Source organism: Peromyscus maniculatus, chromosome 9 (genome assembly GCF_049852395.1).
Source record: "Peromyscus maniculatus bairdii isolate BWxNUB_F1_BW_parent chromosome 9, HU_Pman_BW_mat_3.1, whole genome shotgun sequence".
Classification (NCBI taxonomy): domain Eukaryota; kingdom Metazoa; phylum Chordata; class Mammalia; order Rodentia; family Cricetidae; genus Peromyscus; species Peromyscus maniculatus.
In genome coordinates, this window is record NC_134860.1 from 84,167,587 (window position 1) to 84,186,723 (window position 19,137).

The 19,137-nt window shown below is 41.1% G+C and overlaps 2 pseudogenes across 1 annotated transcript; one reads left to right on the forward strand and one right to left on the reverse strand.

Moving 5' to 3' along the window:
• The first annotated feature begins 4,303 nt into the window (after nucleotides 1-4,303).
• On the forward strand, nucleotides 4,304-6,549 carry LOC102909048 (glyceraldehyde-3-phosphate dehydrogenase pseudogene; annotated as a pseudogene). Its single transcript, XR_013042563.1, has one exon. The product of XR_013042563.1 is annotated as a glyceraldehyde-3-phosphate dehydrogenase pseudogene (transcript).
• Nucleotides 6,550-18,276: 11,727 nt separating this feature from the next.
• Nucleotides 18,277-18,776, reverse strand: LOC102910321 (large ribosomal subunit protein uL11 pseudogene; annotated as a pseudogene).
• Between the last annotated feature and the right edge of the window lie 361 nt (nucleotides 18,777-19,137).

Genomic DNA, 19,137 nt, shown 5'->3' on the forward strand with positions numbered 1-19,137 from the left:
TTTCTTGATTCCTGTGGGGCTGCAGACCACATCCGCGGTGCAGACAGCCTTGAGCCCATCCACTTCCCTTCATTCCCCAATTCTCCCTGCACTCTTCATTGGCAGCAGTCGTAAAAACCTCCCCAGTTTTGGAGTCCTGGCTTTCAGGGGATAGTAAGTAAGCATCAGGTACCCAGACAAGAAGGACTGCCACTAAACCTAGGCGGCCCTTTCTAAAATCCTCCATCGTTAAGGCAGTCAGCTGCATAATTGGGGTCAACTTTATACCCAGTGGGCAGGGATAGTTATCAGAAGTCCATCAAGCAAATGGATGGGATGTTTCAAACCTACAAGCATCAAGCTTTTTCCAAAATAACAAGAAGTGACAGCTGAAGCCATGCTTAACAGAATCGGTTTTAAAATGTGAAATGGGGTTTAAAAGTGGCACTGCCTTCCTGTGGGGTGTGAATGAGGCTCAGAATACAGGGTGGGGAGATCCCTGGTAAAGCCAGGACCCCTGCCTGCTTTGTCCTCTGAAAACTAGTTATCTCTAAATAATGCTCGAAAGGACTATGACGTATGAGCAGCAGAGGAGTGGGTAGCCCAGGCTGTGTACACTAACAACCTCCCGAGAAAGAGCTCCAGTGAACTTCAGGAGCCAGCCCCATTGGAGCAATCCTTGCGACAACCTAGAAGTGTTGTTTGCCTGGTAGTTTGTTTATGCCAGACAAGCAAGGAAATTATGTCTGCCCCCCTTTTTCCTCGCCATCACCAGATTTCCTGATATTAGTTTCTGGTTTCTTTACCCTTTATGGTTTCAGGGCTTTCTTAGAATTCTTTAATACGTGGGGGCCAGCATATGTTTTCTGCAGAAGATTATAATGGGTTAAAAGTGTGTGGCTCATTCCATCTCTGTCACAACTACTTAACTCTGACATTTTACTTTAGCATGCCAGGCAGCTGCAGTTAATGTACAGCAAAATAGTGTGGCTGGGTTCAATAAATTGTATTTACAAAAATAAATTTGGGGTTAGATTTAGTTTACAGCCATAGTTTGTAGAGTCCTTTCTACGATACTACATCTTGAGCAAATCCTGTAAGTTTTTATTTCCTTTCCTGCATTTAATAACCTGATATGGATTGAGGACTCCCTCATTCGCTCACACTTCCACTGTCTGTGCCATTGGGCTGGCCTCTCCTACGATGAACGCCATGGGTGACATGAGTCTTCCCTCTGTTTCTGTTGAAGTCCTGACTCCTAAGAATGTAATCTTATTTAGATATAAGGTGTTTTAAAGGGTGAAATGCAACCATTAGGGTGGACCTTCATTCTGTACAACTAGTGAACTTATAAGGAGAGACATCAGCAGTGTACACACACAGTGAAACCTCTGTGAAAAGGCAACAAGAATACAGCCATGTGCAGGCCAGAGAAAGGGAGGCCTCAGCAGACTTCAAATCTACCAGCACCTTGCTCTTGAAATTCTAGGCCCCAAAACTATGAGAAAATCAATTTCTGTTGGTTAAGCCCCCTGATGTGTGGTATTTCACCAGGACAGTGCCAGAAAAATCATAGAACCTGACCCTGGAAGAAACATGGCTTTCTTGAGCCAGTAGACAATAGCAACCACATTGTAAGCAAAGATATTAGACATGTTACATAATTAATTACCATGTCTTCTTCACCCCAACACTAAACCCCTCCTATTTTTCTCCTTCTTACTTGGAGTACATGAAAACTGTACTGTGCTTTCAACCTTTCTCTGCTCCTTCCAACCATCCTGTACTTCAGTCTAGCAGGTTATTCATTTACAACAACACTTTCTGCTAGGGAAATGTACTCAGTTTCATTGTTACAAAACAATTACATGAAAAGTTAGCATAGTTTACATTTATCATCCCCCAACTCTAGAAATAAGAACTTTGATATTGGTCTGGCCTTGCTAAAATCAAGGTACAAGAACTACATTGCTTCAAGGATGCTTTGAGGGGAACATGTTTTCTTCCTGATGCAGACGAGAGCATAATTTACATCCTTGCTGCTGTAGGACTGAGATACCTCTTTCTTCACTGACTATTGGCTAAGTGTTTTCCTAGTGTGCAGAGGTCACCCTATCTTGGCTTACAGTTTCTTTCTTCCATCTTAAAAGCCAACAAAGATAGATGAAGACCTTCTCATGCTTGAGATTTTGAAGTTTGCGTTATTTTTTTTTCTTCATCCATCACTTTCTCTGACTCCTGTCAGGATACAGTTCTCTGCTTTTAAGAGTTTGTGCGACTTGGCCACCCCTCCATAATCAAGCCCCCCATAATCAAGGATAACCTACCCATTTCTGGATCTGTACACTTCATCAGGTTTTCACAGTTCCTTTTGCATATAGAATATTTATGGAGTATTTAGAGATTGGGATGTGGACATCAGGAGAAAGTGGGACGCTTTGTTCTGCCCATCACAGTTGCAATTGGTGACAGTGAAATCAGAGACTTAGTGCTGACCAGTTTTCAGAACTTGTAAGTGAATAGCTGAAAATTCTTTGTGGCTAATCCCTACTGCAGCCAGCATCACAGTAGGCCAACAGCTCAGAATTGGTACCTGTCTTTACTGTAATCTCCATCTACATCTCTGGGTCTTGCCATTGCCATAGCTCTTTTCCACACTTAGTTGTAAATTAGGCACATGATTCCCTAAATATGAGTTTTCAAGTCCCTGGAATCCCTGTGTGTTGAGCTAATGATCTCTAGCAGGTAGTCATTTTTCTATCCTAACTCCTTAAACTCCTAAAGAGCTGTCAAGCTTACATATAAGATTATATACCAGGAAGGTGTTATAAGAAAATGTCATAAGTCCCCATTCCTGTGTACTTAGAATTTTTCAAACTGCTCTATTGCGGTCTACGAGACCTACCAGCACCTACTCTGTATTGGTTAGCATACCTTCAGCTGTAAGGAAAAGAAACCCTGATTTAAACTGGCATCTGCGGTATGAAAGATGACGATTTCACATTATAGGAAGCACCAACTCAGATCAGGCTTCAGGGTTAGTTAATTCTGTGGCTCAGAAAAATAATCAATGCCCCAGTCCCATTCTTTCTCTCTCCACCCTGACATTTTCAGTGCCATGAAGCGGGTCTCAAGATATCTACAGCTTTTCCTGGCTTCGGTACAATTAAAAACACAGCTGAAGAGAGAAGTGCAATTGCCTCTTCCTCAGTCTCTCTGTTGTGAAGAAACACTTTCCCCAAAATTCAACAGTAAACAGTCTCTGTGTCAGTGCTTTTCAACCTGTGGGTCACGACCCATTTAGGTAGTGTATCAGATATCCTGGATATCAGATATTTACATTATGATTCATAAAGTTAGCAAAATTACAGTTGTAGAAATAGCAACAAAATAGTTTTATGATTGGGAACTATGTTAACATGAGGGACTATATTAAAGGATTGCAACATTAGGAAGGTTGAAAGCCAGGACTCTATGCTTTCATTGGAAGAACTGACCTCTTTTAAGGTATGACAAGGGGATGAGGGTACACAGCTGCATTGAGTCTTCCTTTATCACCCTTTGAGAACAGCAACCACTCACAAACAGCATGTCCCAGCCTCCCTCAGCCTCCATGGAAGCTTCATCTATATCCTTAGCTTCAATCACTTCGTGGTTTACTTTGTTATATGTATGTTTTCCCCCCATATCATAGTATGTCAATCTCCTTGTGTTCACAAGTAGAGTCTCTCTGACTGACATGGAGCCTGGCACATATATGGTCCTCTCAATCTTTATTGAATAAACAAACAAGTTATAACTCTAGAACCAATCAGACCCTCTAAGCCATATGGCTATGTTAGAGAAGGTGAGTTGCTATGTGGAAAGGATATATGGCATAGTAAATGCCAAAAATACATTGACATCCTCACATAACTTGACTTTTGTACCACCAATAATGTTGATGCCTGGGATAACTTGGGAAAAAAAAGAAAAAACTGAAACTTGGTTGTGTTGGATCTTAAAGTGGTTTACTGGTCTCAAGTACTCTTGATTCCAAAGAGTTCCAGTCCAGACTAAACCAAAGAAATTTCTCTTCACAGATCCAATCATGCAACAATACCATCTTTTAGGGTAAAATAAATGACTGCTGAATGCTACCAAAGGGTGTGTCACTTAATTTAAACCTAACAGTTATGAGTTGTAACATTTTACATCATTCCCTTTATAAACCTGAAGAAATTATTTTCCTAAAGTTATATAGTATCCGTAGTCGTTTATACCGAAAATACCTGGGATACGCTAAAGCAATGAATGACAGCAATAAAGGAAGTGAAGGGAGACGTTAAACCGATATCTCACTGAACAACGCCACCTAAACGAGCTTGAGGAGAGATTCAAAGAAGGACAGCAAGTGGCCATAATCCTTGTAGCCAATACCATAGCTCAGAAAGCTCCCCATCATGTTCTACTCCCTAAGTTCCTGAATCCCCAGGAAAGGAACCACCTCGTGTCTCAGAAGAGCTTTTCTCAGTCCTAGCCCTCACTGCTGTAGTGTTCAGATCAGGCGCCCCCTGTAGGCCAGCCCTGGAAATGTCTTTCCGCTCATCTATAAAATCCTCCTTTACCTTTGAGAAGAAAATAGGGAACATTGTTCATGCCAATTCACTCAGGTGAACCTCTTCTACAACACTCTAAGACGCAACATAACACAGGCTCCCGTGCCCCCAGCCCCTCACAGGAGTCAGTTTTGCGTAAATACTTCCACCTTCCCTCTAAGCTCACCAATGTTGTTGTCCTCAAGGTCCCCAAAGGGCTTGCCGCATGGTTGGAGGTTTCCTCCGTTCCCTTGCCCTCAGGAAACCAAGACAGCAGCTAAACTGACTTCTACACACTTTCCTTCCTGAAACCTCCGGTTCACTCTTACATCTCCTCTCAAGGACATCTGATCGGCTCTCTGCTCCTCCCTGTTCCAGAGACAGCCGCATCTTTCTGTGCAGTGCCAGCCTCGTTCCTAAGACACGATGGTGGAAGGTCGGAGTGAACGGATTTGGCCGAATTGGACGCCTGGTTGCCAGGGCTGCCTTCCAGTTTGGCAAAGTTGATATTGTTGCCATCAATGGTCCCTTCATTGACCTCAACTAACATGGTCTACATGTTCCAGTATGACTCTACCCATGGCAAGTTCAACGGCACAGTCAAGGCTGAAAACGGGAAGCTGGCCATCAACGGGAAGGCCATTACCATCTTCTAGGAGCGAGATCCCGCCAACATCAAGTGGGGTGAGGCTGGTGCCGAGTATGTTGTGGAGTCCACTGGTGTCTTCACCACCATGGAGAAGGCTGGGGCCCACTTGAGGGGCGGGGCCAAAAGGGTCATCATCTCCACCCCTTCTGCTGACGCCCCCATGTTTGTGATGGGTGTCAACCATGAGAAGTACGACAATTCACTCAAGATTATCAGCAATGCTTCCTGCACCACCAACTACTTAGCCCCCCTGGCCAAGGTCATCCATGACAACTTTGGTATTGTGGAAGGACTCATGACCACAGTCCATACCACGCAGAAGACCGTGGATGGCCCCTCTGGGAAGCTGTGGCGTGATGGCCGTGGGGCTGCCCAGAACATCATCCCTGCATCCACTGGTGCCGCCAAGGCTGTGGGCAAGGTCATCCCAGAGCTGAACGGGAAGCTCACGGGCATGGCCTTTCGTGTTCCTACCCCCAATGTGTCCGTCGTGGATCTGACATGCCGCCTGCAGAAACCTGCCAAGTATGACGACATCAAGAAGGTGGTGAAGCAGGCGTCCGAGGGCCCACTAAAGGGCATCCTGGGCTACACTGAGGACCAGATTGTCTCCTGCGACTTCAACAGTGACCCCCACTCTTACACCTTCGATGCTGGGGCTGGCATTGCTTTCAATGACAACTTTGTGAAGCTCATTTCCTGGTACAACAATGAATTTGGCTAGAGCAACAGGGTGGTGGACCTCATGGCCTACATGGCCTCCAAGGAGTAAGAAGCCCGCCCTGGACCACCCACCCCAGCAAGGACAGCAAGAGAGACTCTCGGCTGCTGAGCAGTTCCTGTCCCATCTCAGCCCCCGATACTGAGCATCTCCCTCACAGTTTCCATCCCAGACCCCCAGAACAACAGGAGGGGCTTAGGGAGCCCTACTCTCTTGAACACTATCAATAAAGTTCACTGTGCGCCCCCCCCCCAAAAAAAGACATCTGATCTTCTTTAGGACTCTCTGAGGATGTCCTCAGCATAATACAACATTCTATGTACAATAGTATTATTCAAATTGTTACAACTTGGGCCATTCAGAATACCTTCAGGCTAACTCTTAGAGTTCTGACAGGGAGCCCTCCCTTCGTTATATCCATCTTTACAACTCAAGATGATATAAATTAACCTTGTTTGTTACTGGTTCCAGTACACGGATCAAATTTTTCCTTAGGAAGCCTCAGGTTTTTTGCTGGTTTATCTGTTCTCATTGAAGAACAGTGTTAGGGAGAAATGTGCTTTGTCATCTACTTTAGTATTTATTGTTTTATTATATAAATAAATATACTTATTTATTCAGCTCTGTTATGCATGTAGTCTTTCAGAATTTCTAACTCATAACCTTGTGAGGTACACATTTACTACCTACACTTTATTTACATGGTTATATTTGTCTTAACAATATTCAGTCAAAATACTATTTGCTCAAGTTACTTAGGTAGTTTGTACTTAGAGCAGGCCCATTTAAACATACTTTCAGGATCTGCCTTTTAGGGCTTTCTTTTATAGGCTAAGCTTAAATAAATATTAAAGGTATATTGTGCCCAATCTGTAAATATCTTCTTTATAAAATTAAAGCTCTTCATTGAAGGAGAATAGGCTTCACTCTAGAGCATATTGTATTTATGTTTTATTATTTTTATATACAATACTTTGGATGCCTGAGATGATCATTATAAATTTCTTTTTATTATTCTAAATTTGTATTATCCCCTTAAGTAGAATATTGGATTGTTATAGTTCACAACTTAGAGCTATAAAATACAAAGCAATAAAAAATCTTTTAATTAATATACAGATATGCAAAGTTTGTAATTAAATGCAAGGCTGTAATTGGACCCAGGGCCCGATCTAACACAAAACTGTAACAGCAGTGACGGAGTGGGAAGAAAGAATAACTGGGAGATTCAGTCACTGAGGTTGAATGGTTATTTACGGTAACTTAAAGAAAAAACATAACTCTAGAATGTAGGGAGGGCAAATATTCATAAAAACCAATAAGGAGAAAATCTGTCTCAATTTATCAATGCACAGGAGGATAAGGTCTACTATACTCATGACAGATAAAGGTGGGGGATGAAGACAAATTTATGGATGTAGAGCCAAGGAAACAACTTGAGCTGTTAGCTGTAATATGCCCACATATCCCCCTACACACAACCAAACACACACAAACACAAATACACACATGTGCACCTCCATTACTGAGAGCCTTGCATTTCTAATGCCACTTGATTCCCCCACACACACATGTTTTAATATAACTGTTCTGAGTCTTGCTACAAATGAAGTTGATCTGTCTTTGGGTATAATCATTTTCAATTGTGCTATCGACTGACCAGCAAATATATTTTTTTATGAATAACTTATTTCCATTGTTTTAATTAATGATTTAGGAGTTCTGTGTTTTGTATGAAATGGAAAGTATCCCCATTATTTGGTGATATTAATTTTAGGATCTATTTGATCAAGGTTACTTCACCCCTAGGCTTCTAAAGGTCCTTACCATCCACACAATCCTTTAAGCTAGAGCCATCTAGCATTCCTGTTTCTACATTGGGGCAATTAATTTCATCAACAAGTCCTATTAGTCTGTCCCCAGAGTGCCATAGCATGCATTCAGCTCCATCTCTTAGTCTCCAAAGCCACTGGGCTAATCCAGCCTGCTATCATCCATTACTGACTGCTACAGTTGCTCCCAGTTCTTCAACCTATATCCACTTTCTGTACCTTGAATCTATCTTCTTCAATGGCACCCACGTCAGTGATTTTTCACAAACATAACACGGACAGCCTTACTCCTGTGTTTAAAGACTATTAAAGGCTTATCATTTCCTTTTTGGGGAAACATCATACTTGCTCTTGTTTCTTGGGGAACTCTTCTGACCCAATACCTCACTTCTTCAGACTGAAGTCCCCAACTACTTATCAATTCTTGGGAAATATCTTTCATCTTTGAGGCCTTTATCCATCCCTTCCTCTCTGTGATACCTGTTTAATATCTACCCATCATTCATATCTCCATTGAAATGTCACTTCCCTTAAGAAGCCATCCCTGCCCCAAACCCCTTCCTTGGAATAAAGCAGGTACTTCTCATTTATTCTCAAAGCACAATGGACTTGTATTCTTTCTTGTACTGGTAATAATAAAAATTCTATATTTACCAGTATAGTTACATAGTTAATTCTTTTCTTATAATTGTAATTCCTTATAATTACTTCCCTTACTGGACTACAGTTGGATTCTCTCTACTGTCTTCAGTCCCTAACAGAGCTAGCACTCAGGACTTAGTAGGAAATTAATGGTGTTTATTGAATAAATACTGGGTAGAAAAGGAAGAGCCTGAAAATGCAGCATGTTCGTTTACACCTTCTTTATCAGGCATCAACAGCAGGTGGAATACAAACCCTGTCAATGCACGTGAATCTCCTATTGTGATCCCCAAAGTTCTGCTGTGCCCAAGACAGATGGAAACCCTGCAGCAGCCTCGCAAAATGCCTCTTAGGTATGACCTGCATACAAAGCAGAGAGCAGGAGAGAGCTGCAGAGCAGAGAGCCTGCAGCCTGTTGACATCCATAAAACACAGGCTAGCTCTGTCTTTGACCCTCTCAGGTCCAGTAAAACATGGTAAAGATGCAGAGAAGAGATGGGCTGCTTTCTTGGGATCGTTCCAGACACTTATATATATATGACCAAATTTGAATGTATGGCCATTCATCAGCCATCCTGTATTACCTGATAATGTGCTATCATCTTTGCAACCTAAAAGAGCAGCACACTAAATGCTGCAATGGTGATTTTTCTTCTTTTTTGGCATTTCCAGCTGACACATTTCAGTGAGATAAAAATAAGGGAAATACTTCCTGACCTTCTGTTTTTCAGCTATATACACAAATACATGTATGCACACCAGCACATGCACACACATACATACATATATATATATAGAGAGAGAGTGTGTGCATTTTTAAAAACTAAACTCACCTGCTGTAGACATCTAAGCTGATTCTATTTTCTGGCAACCATAAATAGTGCAATTATAAACACAGGTGTGCAAATATCTCTCTGTGCTGACTCAGAATCATTAGGGTGCATGCCCAGGAGGATAGCTGAATCATATTATAGTTCTTTTTTTAGTTCTTTGAGTGACTTCCATAATGATTTCCATTGTAATTATACAAGTTTTCATTCCCACCAGCAATGAATAAAGGTTTCTCTTTCCCTATATCCTCACCAGCATTTGGTGCTGATTATTTTTGTGATTATAGCCATCCTGACTAATGTGAGACGGATTCTCAAAGCAGTTATAATTTGTGTGTCCTTGGTGGGTAAGTAAGTTGAGCACTCTTAAAAATATTTATTGGTGAAGTCTTTTATAGATTTTAGATATTCATCTTCTGCCAGATGTATAGTTGGCAAAATTGTCTTCCACTCAATAGGCTGTGTCTTCACCCTGCTGACCATTTCTTTTGTTATACAAAAACTTTTTAATTTCCAATCTCACTTGTCAGTGCTTGGGGTTGTTTACTATTTAGGAATCCTTCTCAGAAAATCCTTGCCTGTGCCTGTATCTTGAAGTATCTTCCAAAAATTCCAATCATATTTTTTTTTGGTTTTTCGAGACCATATTTTTATTCACAGAACTAAATAAACAGCCCTAAAATCCATATGGAAGTACCAAAGGCCACAAATACTACTCCCCACCCAGAAAAAGGCCCAAGCAAAATGAGCAGTTTAAGGTACCAATACCCAATCTCAAAGTATACTAGAGAGCCAGAATGACTCAAAACAGACACATAGAAGAGCAGAATAGAAAGAAGATGGAGAAATAAACACACAAAAATTGCAGCTACCTACTCTTTGCAAAGATGTCAAAAACATACATTCGAAAGAGGACAGCTTCTTTCACAAAAGGTGCTACAGAAAGCAAATGTCCACACATTATACATGAAACTAGATCCTTATCTCTTACCTGCACAAAACCAAATTTAATAGTTTTTAACAGTCCTACTTATTCCTATCGTTACTTTTACTGATATTGTTGAACTACTAACTTTAACCTTACTGAACTATAGCAGTAGACTGAACTCATCTCATTGTCTTTATCCTTTCCATGATCTTCCAAAGTTCTCTGCTCATGATTTGTAAAGGACATAATTTGGAAGAAATAACAAAAGTTCTTTGTGTGTTACATATGTAGTTCACAATGTAAAGAACACAATTTTCCCCTCATGATCAGGATGTGAATTAGATATCAATTGTACATTTTGCATACGATTTTGTGAGGCCTTGGTGGATGTGTACATATAGAATGTTTAAAAGCAAATCTGAAACAAAAACAATGTTTAGAAATAGTAGATAATTCTCTTGCAAGGATCCAGCCAGTATTCAAGAACCAAATGATAACTGAGGCGTTTAGCAGAGCATATGATTTACTCAGTTACTCTTGGTTGCTCATCAGAACTAGAAGGTAAAATGCATTTCTGAAGAAGCCACACTTTGTAGTTGCAGGACATAGAGAACCAAGCTGGCACTGAGCTAGAAGCATTCTCCCTGCTGCCTTTCTTTCCTGTTGTTAGTCGTTGCTAGGCAGGCAGCCAAGGGAGAAAAGCTAAACATGGTCTTACTCAGCTGTGGACTCTGCATGCTATAGTACCAACCTTCAGGCACAACTGCCTTCTAAATATTTATGTTTAGAATCAGGTGTGGTGACACACACCTTTAATCCCAGCACTTGGGAGGCAGAGGCAGGAGGATCTCTATGAGTTCAAGGTCAGCCTGGTCTACACGGTGAGTTCCAGGACAACCAGGACTACATAGAGAGATCCTAGCAATAAATAAATATTCATGTTTAAGCCAATAGATAAGTACTGCTCTTAGCCTTGGTCAGAGAAAGTCCTTTCTTCAGTACATTTTGGTTAATAAGAGAATTGTGGCTGTTCAAGGTACTGAGGATAAGTGAATGGTGAGTGTTCTACCCTTCACTCTTGGTTGGAGAAGCTGTGTGGTTTGCAATAGAAAACATGTGGGCTGTGAATTTTCTTTACTGTTTTTACATCTATTGGGAATGATTTGTGCACATTTTCTTTATTGAAGTCTTCCAAGATAGATACACAGAATGTAAAGACTGTACAGCATTCAGTAGAATCTCAGCTTACAACTGATGTACCCTAGGTAACTGATAAAGATGGACATGTTGGTTAGTAGAGTCCTTTTAGTTATCCACTGTGTTACCCAAGCTTGCTGAAATCAAGTTACGACTTTTGTGAGCTATAAGGATTATGAAAACACAGCCATCCTGCATGTCATAAGTGGCATGCCCTATCTCTATCAGAGACACTGAAATGCGTACTGTGAAAAGACTTCTCTGCTATTATGCAATAATCTTCAAGACAGCCCAAAGTTCCATTAGGGAATCTGTCATTGTTTTTTATGTAAACCCAGTCAACAAGTTATTGATGGTATTAGTGTCCTATATCACTAGAGGGCAGAGACTTTCCCCTTTCAAACTGACAACTCGATACATAGGTTTGGGAGAAACAATGAAAGGCTGTAATGAGGAATTTTTTTTATAGAACTATGAGATACAGTGACAAAATACTTGTTTCCCAAAATCTTCCACTGATGTAAGATGCAGCCACAACTTTTAGTGCCCAAACCCTAACCTCCTGCCTATAATGAAGAAATGGGTTACTTCAATAATTATGGCCAGAAAACTATGTTGTTGTTTTTTTTAAAAAAATATGAGCTATAATGGCCAAATGCTTACTCTTCTTCAAACTCTTTCACTCGAGCAGGACAGAGCTGTAATGTTCAACCAAGGTCCAAAACTATGTCAACAATGTGATAGAGTCTGGTTTGGTAATCATGGCCAGAAAAGTACTTTTTAAAAAAAGAAGAAGAAGAGCATCCAGTTGTTATAATTTAGACTTCCTATTTTTACTTCTTTCTGCTCTAGGATTCAGGGATAAAAAACATATAATATCATTGATATATATATTACATCAAACAAAGTAAGATGCTTAATATAGTGCCTGGCATAGAGTATAGAATAGCCAACAGCCATCACTGAGAGTGCTGATATTGTTTTTTTTAACATTTATCTTACTATTTTATTATTTTTTAAGATTTTCATATGTGAGTACTGTATTTGCATCACCTCCACTTTCCTCCTTCTGTGGCTGCTGCTGTTACTGCATCACCATTTCTAATAGTTCAGTATAGATATGAGCAAAGAACAGGCAACCATGTGTCTTCTACCTACACACACATTTAAGAAAACATTTTTTATTTACCACACCACCACATATAACTGGAGGCAGTTTCTCTGTCCTACCCTATCCCACAGCCACTTCCAAATAATCACTTTGAGGCTTATATTATTGTAAATAGCTCAAGCTTATTACTAACTAGCTCTTACACTTGAGTTAACCATATTTCTTATCTATGCTTTGCCATGTAGTTCATGGCTTGTTACTCCATTTTCTACATGCCTTGCTTCTTGAGCAGCTGGCTGGCGTCACTCTGACTCCACCCTTCTCTTTCCTTTCTTAGTTTGGTTGTCTCACCTATACTACTAGCCAATCAGCTTTATTATTAACAACAGAAGCAACACACATCCACAGAGTACAGAAGGACATCTCCCAGCAACCACATTTACCTAGAATCCCTGCAGACACAGTTGTAATATTTTATTATAAAAATTATCGTAACGTCACCATTTGCAGGTAAACTCCCCATAACAGTTGATATAGACTTGAGGTTAGAATTCTGCTTTCAGTCTCTGAGGTTCTTGAACTTTCTGAGACTAACAGAAACATACCAAAGGGTTTGGGAGATAGGAATGTAACAGAAGCTATTAGACAAGATATGCATCACCGGAAACTCTGTTCCAGGTTATTCACATACCAGAACACAGACAAGGGATAGAGCTGTCAAGCAATTGATTTTGTTTGTGGTAATGTCTTACAAAACTTGTTCTTTGCTTTACAATTCCTGATAAATTAATTGTAAGGATTCATTAGCCTATATTCATAGTTTGTCTGGTATAAAAAGCCAGCTCATCACTATATATTATAAAGCTCAAGTTTTTCTTCAAAATTTTAACACTTGTTCCAAAAGAGAAGTGAGATTCTGACAAGCATGGGTTGATTTCCCATTATGTTTCCTGGCTTCTTGGCTCAATAAGCTAGACCTTCAGCAGTGCCAAGCATACGTTGACTGCCCTGAATCACCCAAGGTATGCTGGAGGCCTTTGGAGACCATATGTTAGGCATCTGACATATGTTAAAAAGGAGCTGGTCATATTTCTGAAACGGATTTCCATAATGGAGCTTCGGCAGTGCTAGAATTAGCCCTGTAGCTCATCATGTTTAATTCATGCTTAATTACATTCGAATCCGTGAACTTTTCCACAAAGTCTTCACAGTTACACCTCCTTTGTGGTGGTATACTTGCTGAATTTTTCTGTGCTTAAAACACAAATGTCAATGCCTTGTGAGATTTCACAATTATACTCTTCACTGTCATTTTTCATCCAGCCATGAATCAACATAATTTGATGATAGCTGTACAATTATGAAAATATTATCAAGTAGACATCACCCTTGTGAACCTCATGCTAAGCATTATTGTAATGAAGCCAGTGAAAAGTCATGAAATTCCTAGCCAGCCTGAACTTAACAGAACATGAAGTCATTTAACTTAATTGAAAGTGTTAGCACTGAGTCTACTCAGTGATAGAAGTTCCATACAAATTAGAGCTGCTTAGAGAAGGATTGTCTCCTGGTTGCCTTTTACACAGAGCAGACACAACTACCAGATTGACAGCGGCATTTCATAGTCCCTCTTCTGCGTCCCTGAGAATCATCTGATTATCTCCTTCTGCCTTGTTGAAGTCCCACAAAGCCACACATCAGCAAGTCATAGAATCATAGCTGAAAAGAAATGTACAAATTAACTAATCCCTACATCTTTTCTGCAGACTTGCCTTGGATCACAACTACACAGCAACTGACTGAAATTGGAACTCAAGTGTTTTGATGTCTCAGCCATGAGACTGCTTTGTATGAATATCATCAGAGTGCCTTGTTTCAGTAGCTGAGCTTTGGAGGATTTTTGTTGTTGCTGCTGCTTCTGTTGTTGTTGTTGTTTTATTGTGTTTTGTTTGAGACAGGGTCTCACTATGTACCCCTGGCTGGCCTGAAATTCATCATAGACCGGAATAGCCTTGGATTTACAGAGATCTGCCTGTCTCTACATCCTGAATGCTAAGATTAAAGGCATGTACCATCTTGCCCAGCAAAGACTAGGTTTTGCTTCAAAGAAATGTAATACCCAAGGGTCAAATTTTGATCCCTTCCCTATGCAAAAAGTCATTGTTACTATTTTGGTTTCATGCCAGAAAATCCCATGGTCCAAGGTTCTTTTCTAGAGATTTACACCATTGCTTTTGTAGATGAATATTGTTAGAATGGAAATAGTGTGTTATATACATCAGAGGATAAATGATAAAATGTTTCAAAGAACCCATTAGCATAGATTCCAAGTCATGAGTCAGAGCCTGAATGAACAGGATAGTAAAGAGATGGCATTTGGTGGAGGTAACTAAGAGGGAAAGGAATGAGACATTGCACACAGAGAAGACAATGGTGGGCACTGAGAATCTGAAAGTCTGTACAGTAGACAAGCGTCAGAGAGGCAGAACTAAGTACCTACAATGCGTTTTGAAAAATGTGACCAAAAGGCTGTGATAAGAAGCATGGAGTGGGTGACTAATATACACACACTAGGACTAAAACTAATGACCCATCCTCAAATTTCCTTCTTTGGAGAATTACACAACTACAGGATATTTTCTTTTTGCCCCATTTATATGCAGAAAAGGTAAGACAATTTCTGTATCTTTTTAACATGCCTGTCTGAGCTTTTCTCAGTGCATATATTGCCAAAAGGTGGTCAGTTCCTAAGCAGAAATTCCACATTAGATGATAAGTTCAGGTGCTGGAATAAAACTCCTTAAACTAGTCATTCTTCCATAGCCTGCTACAGAGTCTCCTCAATGTTTCCACCCATTTTAAAGTCCATGAGATGTAGGAAAAAAAACCACAGCTACCTCTGGCTCATCCCTTTTATTTACCTTTCACACCACAACTCACACATGCAGATTAAAAGAAATGAGTGACGATGGGGATGTTTCAAAGCTCTGGTGTCATGTACTGAATTAAATGAGGAGAAACATAACAGGAATGGACAATTCCCATTGAAATGTACCCCTCTCCTGGGTTAAGAAGGTCTTATATTTACAAATCCCATCCCAGTGTGTCTAAGTTGATCCAGCAAGGCTCTGTGTAATCAAGAGGATCAGAAAGAATAACATTCATAGGTTTGTCCTCAAGAAAGTCTACAGCACAATAGAGAAGAGAAGGAGCTGTTTACAGAGAGAAACAGTCAATGGTAGAATCAAGATCAGAGAAAGGGGACCCAAGAGAAATGGTGTGGGAAGATGATGTAAATAAATGAAGAGAGAGTATGAAGTTATAAGTTGGTGATAATAGTCGTTAGATGAGTGCTGTGTCTTGAGTACAGTGCTAGGATTTATGCACATTATCTTATTTTACATTTCAGACTTCAGATGTCCAGGAAGTGGCCATGCTCAGTAGATTAATGCCTATCTCCAAAATCTCAGCTCTAGAAGTAGTTAAGCAAAGGCCCATCATTCACGGATGGCAGGGAAAGTTGGTCCCTAGAGTTTGGTAATAGCAAGTCAGAGACAGAAGGTACCTGAACAGCTTCTTCCTCAGGAAGCTGCATCTGCCATTGCAACATCTTTGCTTTGGGTGCCCTCTCAGAGCTACCTTGCCTCCCTAGACAGAGTGAATTCCCAACATTCACTCACTTTGCCCTGAACAGTAGCTTCTTGTATCCTGAGCAACTCTACATTTTTGCCCTTTGCAAGTGATCAAATCCTAACCCATTAAATTGCCAGCATGCAAGCCTCCAAAATGCTTGACTGAGCATAGCCAGGGGAAACCCACTGCGAACTGCTACATCCTCAGAATAGACAGTCATAGAGACATTCACTCCTTTTCCTCCACACGCCCGAGAGCTTTCCCAGGTGCCATGTCACCATGCCGTGCAGAGGACACAGGTGGAAGAGAGAGATTAGGTAGACAAAGACAAGAGTGGTCCGAAAGTGATTGAGGGCAGGGGAGCAACAGCACTTACCATGCTAAGAACATTTCTACCCAAAGCAGGCCAGAGCTTTGTCTGCCAGCTTTGAAAATTCTGGCCACAATATGCCCTCGGTTTGCCAGAATAAAAGAGATTCTATTGTGGAGCTCTCTCTAGGCTCAGGGCAATAATTATTAACCGTGGCTTCCACGGGCTAGGATTATGCCAGGTGGATAAAACCATGGGCTTTAATCTGCTTGATCTGAAATGTCAAATTGGGCCTAAGCACTTGGTAGTGCTCTAAAGTGCTCCTGGGAGAGCCAAGATCTTGTTGCCATAAACCTTCTGCTCTCAACTCAGCCTTTTCTTTTACATTTCCACATTAATTAGAATTCCTTGCAAAGGAGAGAATAATTGTTCTGGCTATTATGTACTATCAACAAGACATTTCCAAGCCTTTACCCAAAGTTCAGCGATTAGACCGCAGTCGGCATGCCTTCTGGTTACCCGCGTTCAGCCCTTTGCTCTTGCTGAGTAGACAATAGTCGAACTGTGGTTCTGAGACTGGAAAGATATCAGCCCTCCTCCTACCTTTAATCTCTGGGCCTACAGGGAACCCAAGTGGGGAGACCAAAGATGAGTCCTCCTCCTGGGACCAAAGCAGCCTATAAGTCACTGTTATCAAAGAGACAGATCAAGCCCTTCAGAGGCACATGGGAATCAGGCCTGAAGCAACACAGGGTCATTTCAGAAAACTGGGGCACAACCAGGCTGGCAGTGGGGACTCTCAGGAATGAGGGAGGTTGGTCTTCACAAAGCAATAAAATGAAAGCAGAGCCAGGAGAGCAAGAGGGCACCGGCCTCTCCAGATGGAGACTCTGGATGGTGCTGCACACTGCTGGGTATGCCAGCTTGACGGTGGCTTGTCACGGCCAGTCACATGCCGTCACTAACATGGCCATCTTGCACAGGAGGACAACAAGGACAAATTCATTACCTGAGTGTGGCCCTCTGTTCTGCCTAGGTTTTTGAACTGAAGAATCAGATTCCAAGAGTAAAGATGTTTGGCTATGCTCTCAAGGAACAGCAAGCTGTCTGAATCAAGGAGTTGGACTCCATTGTTGATGCCTGAGGGCTGACAGTTTTCCCCCCACCCACCCCCATCCATGCTGCCCTCCAGAAAGCCCAGGTACTCCCCACTTGGGCACCTACAGTCACTTCAAATCAAACAAGTTACAAGTCACAGTTGGTAGCCCTCACCCCAGCCACGGCTCCCTAAAACCTATAAAATTGTCTTTCTCCACTTTCCCAAGCTGTGTGCAGACCAGCTTGGAAGCATATTTTGCTGTCCTCAGAGGACACATCCTATGGATAACAAATCTTTTCACGTCCTCTTGGTGTTTATATTATGTCATCTCAACCAAATTTGGGTTGGGGATGGACTCAACCTCTGTGGGTTAAACACAATTGTTTAAAATGCAAAATAGAAGAGGCATTTTAAAATGTAATCAGGGGACACTCCCAAAATGTATTTTTTTAAGCCCAGAAAACAAATAGCAAAACAACGCTGATGTAAGAGTCCATTTATAGAAAACAACCACTTGTCATAGGTAGGAAAGAAGATAGACACATGGATAGATGCCAGCGGCCAATAGGTAGGTGGGAAGGTAGATGGTAATGCAGAAAGGCATGAAGATAGGTAGATAGAAGAAACATGGATTGATTGAAAACTTGTCAGTCTAAGCTACTCCTATGCAAGGAAAGAAACAAGAAAAACTAGCTTAGAAATTACTTTCTCTTATGTCTTACTCTTATTTTATTTTGGTCAGATGCTCTTTTATTGAAATGCTTTATCTTATGCTTCCTTGCTAGCTGGGCATTCCACTGCCCCACTGTTGATATGTAGAATGTCACCAGAGTTGGTGCTCATCCACACTGCAGCCCACAGACTGAAGCGTCCAGAATCCCTTTAATAATTGCAGAGTGTTCTCCGACTAAAGAGTGGTTCTGTATCTGTTGGGAAATGTTGACAATCTCATCAACTGTGACATTTTTCACTGTGCTCAATGTCTTTCTGCTTCTTTCCATTTCTTGATGACTTCTCTGAGGCTTTAGTGATCAGAACAGAGGCAGAAGGTATGACTTTAATATAAACCTATCTTGAAGAGTCAGTTTCTCTGTACCCCTCAGACCTTTCCAATCACTAGTTGCCTTGAGGACGTCATCACCAGCTTTTCTTAGAGACAGACCCAGGGTCCTGCTCTTGGGGACCAGGGTGGATGTGGCACCAACCTTACCTCAGGCACACTTCAGATACTTCACTTTAATGTGATTGGGGTGGAACTTGAGAAGCATGGTGGGAAAAAGCTAGTGAAGAAGTAACATGGATTCAGGAGAACCAAAGAAATTTGCATTGTAGCCTCCTCCAAGCAGAAAGCCAAAAGCTTACTGTACTTATATAAGTCTTAAATTGGCCACCATAATATGTTATTTTATCTAAGGCACTACCAAAAGGGAAAAGAAAATATTGAGCCTAAAATAATTTTAAACCAACGAAAATGGTTTTTGTTCACCAGCTGAGGAAAAATATGTTTCAGTGGAGGTGCCTCACATTTGGTAACGTTGTGAGAAAATAACCATGACTGATCAACTGTGCCAAAGACTGAGTGACTTATACAAACAGCCTCAAAATCAACCTAATCCTTTGACCCACTAA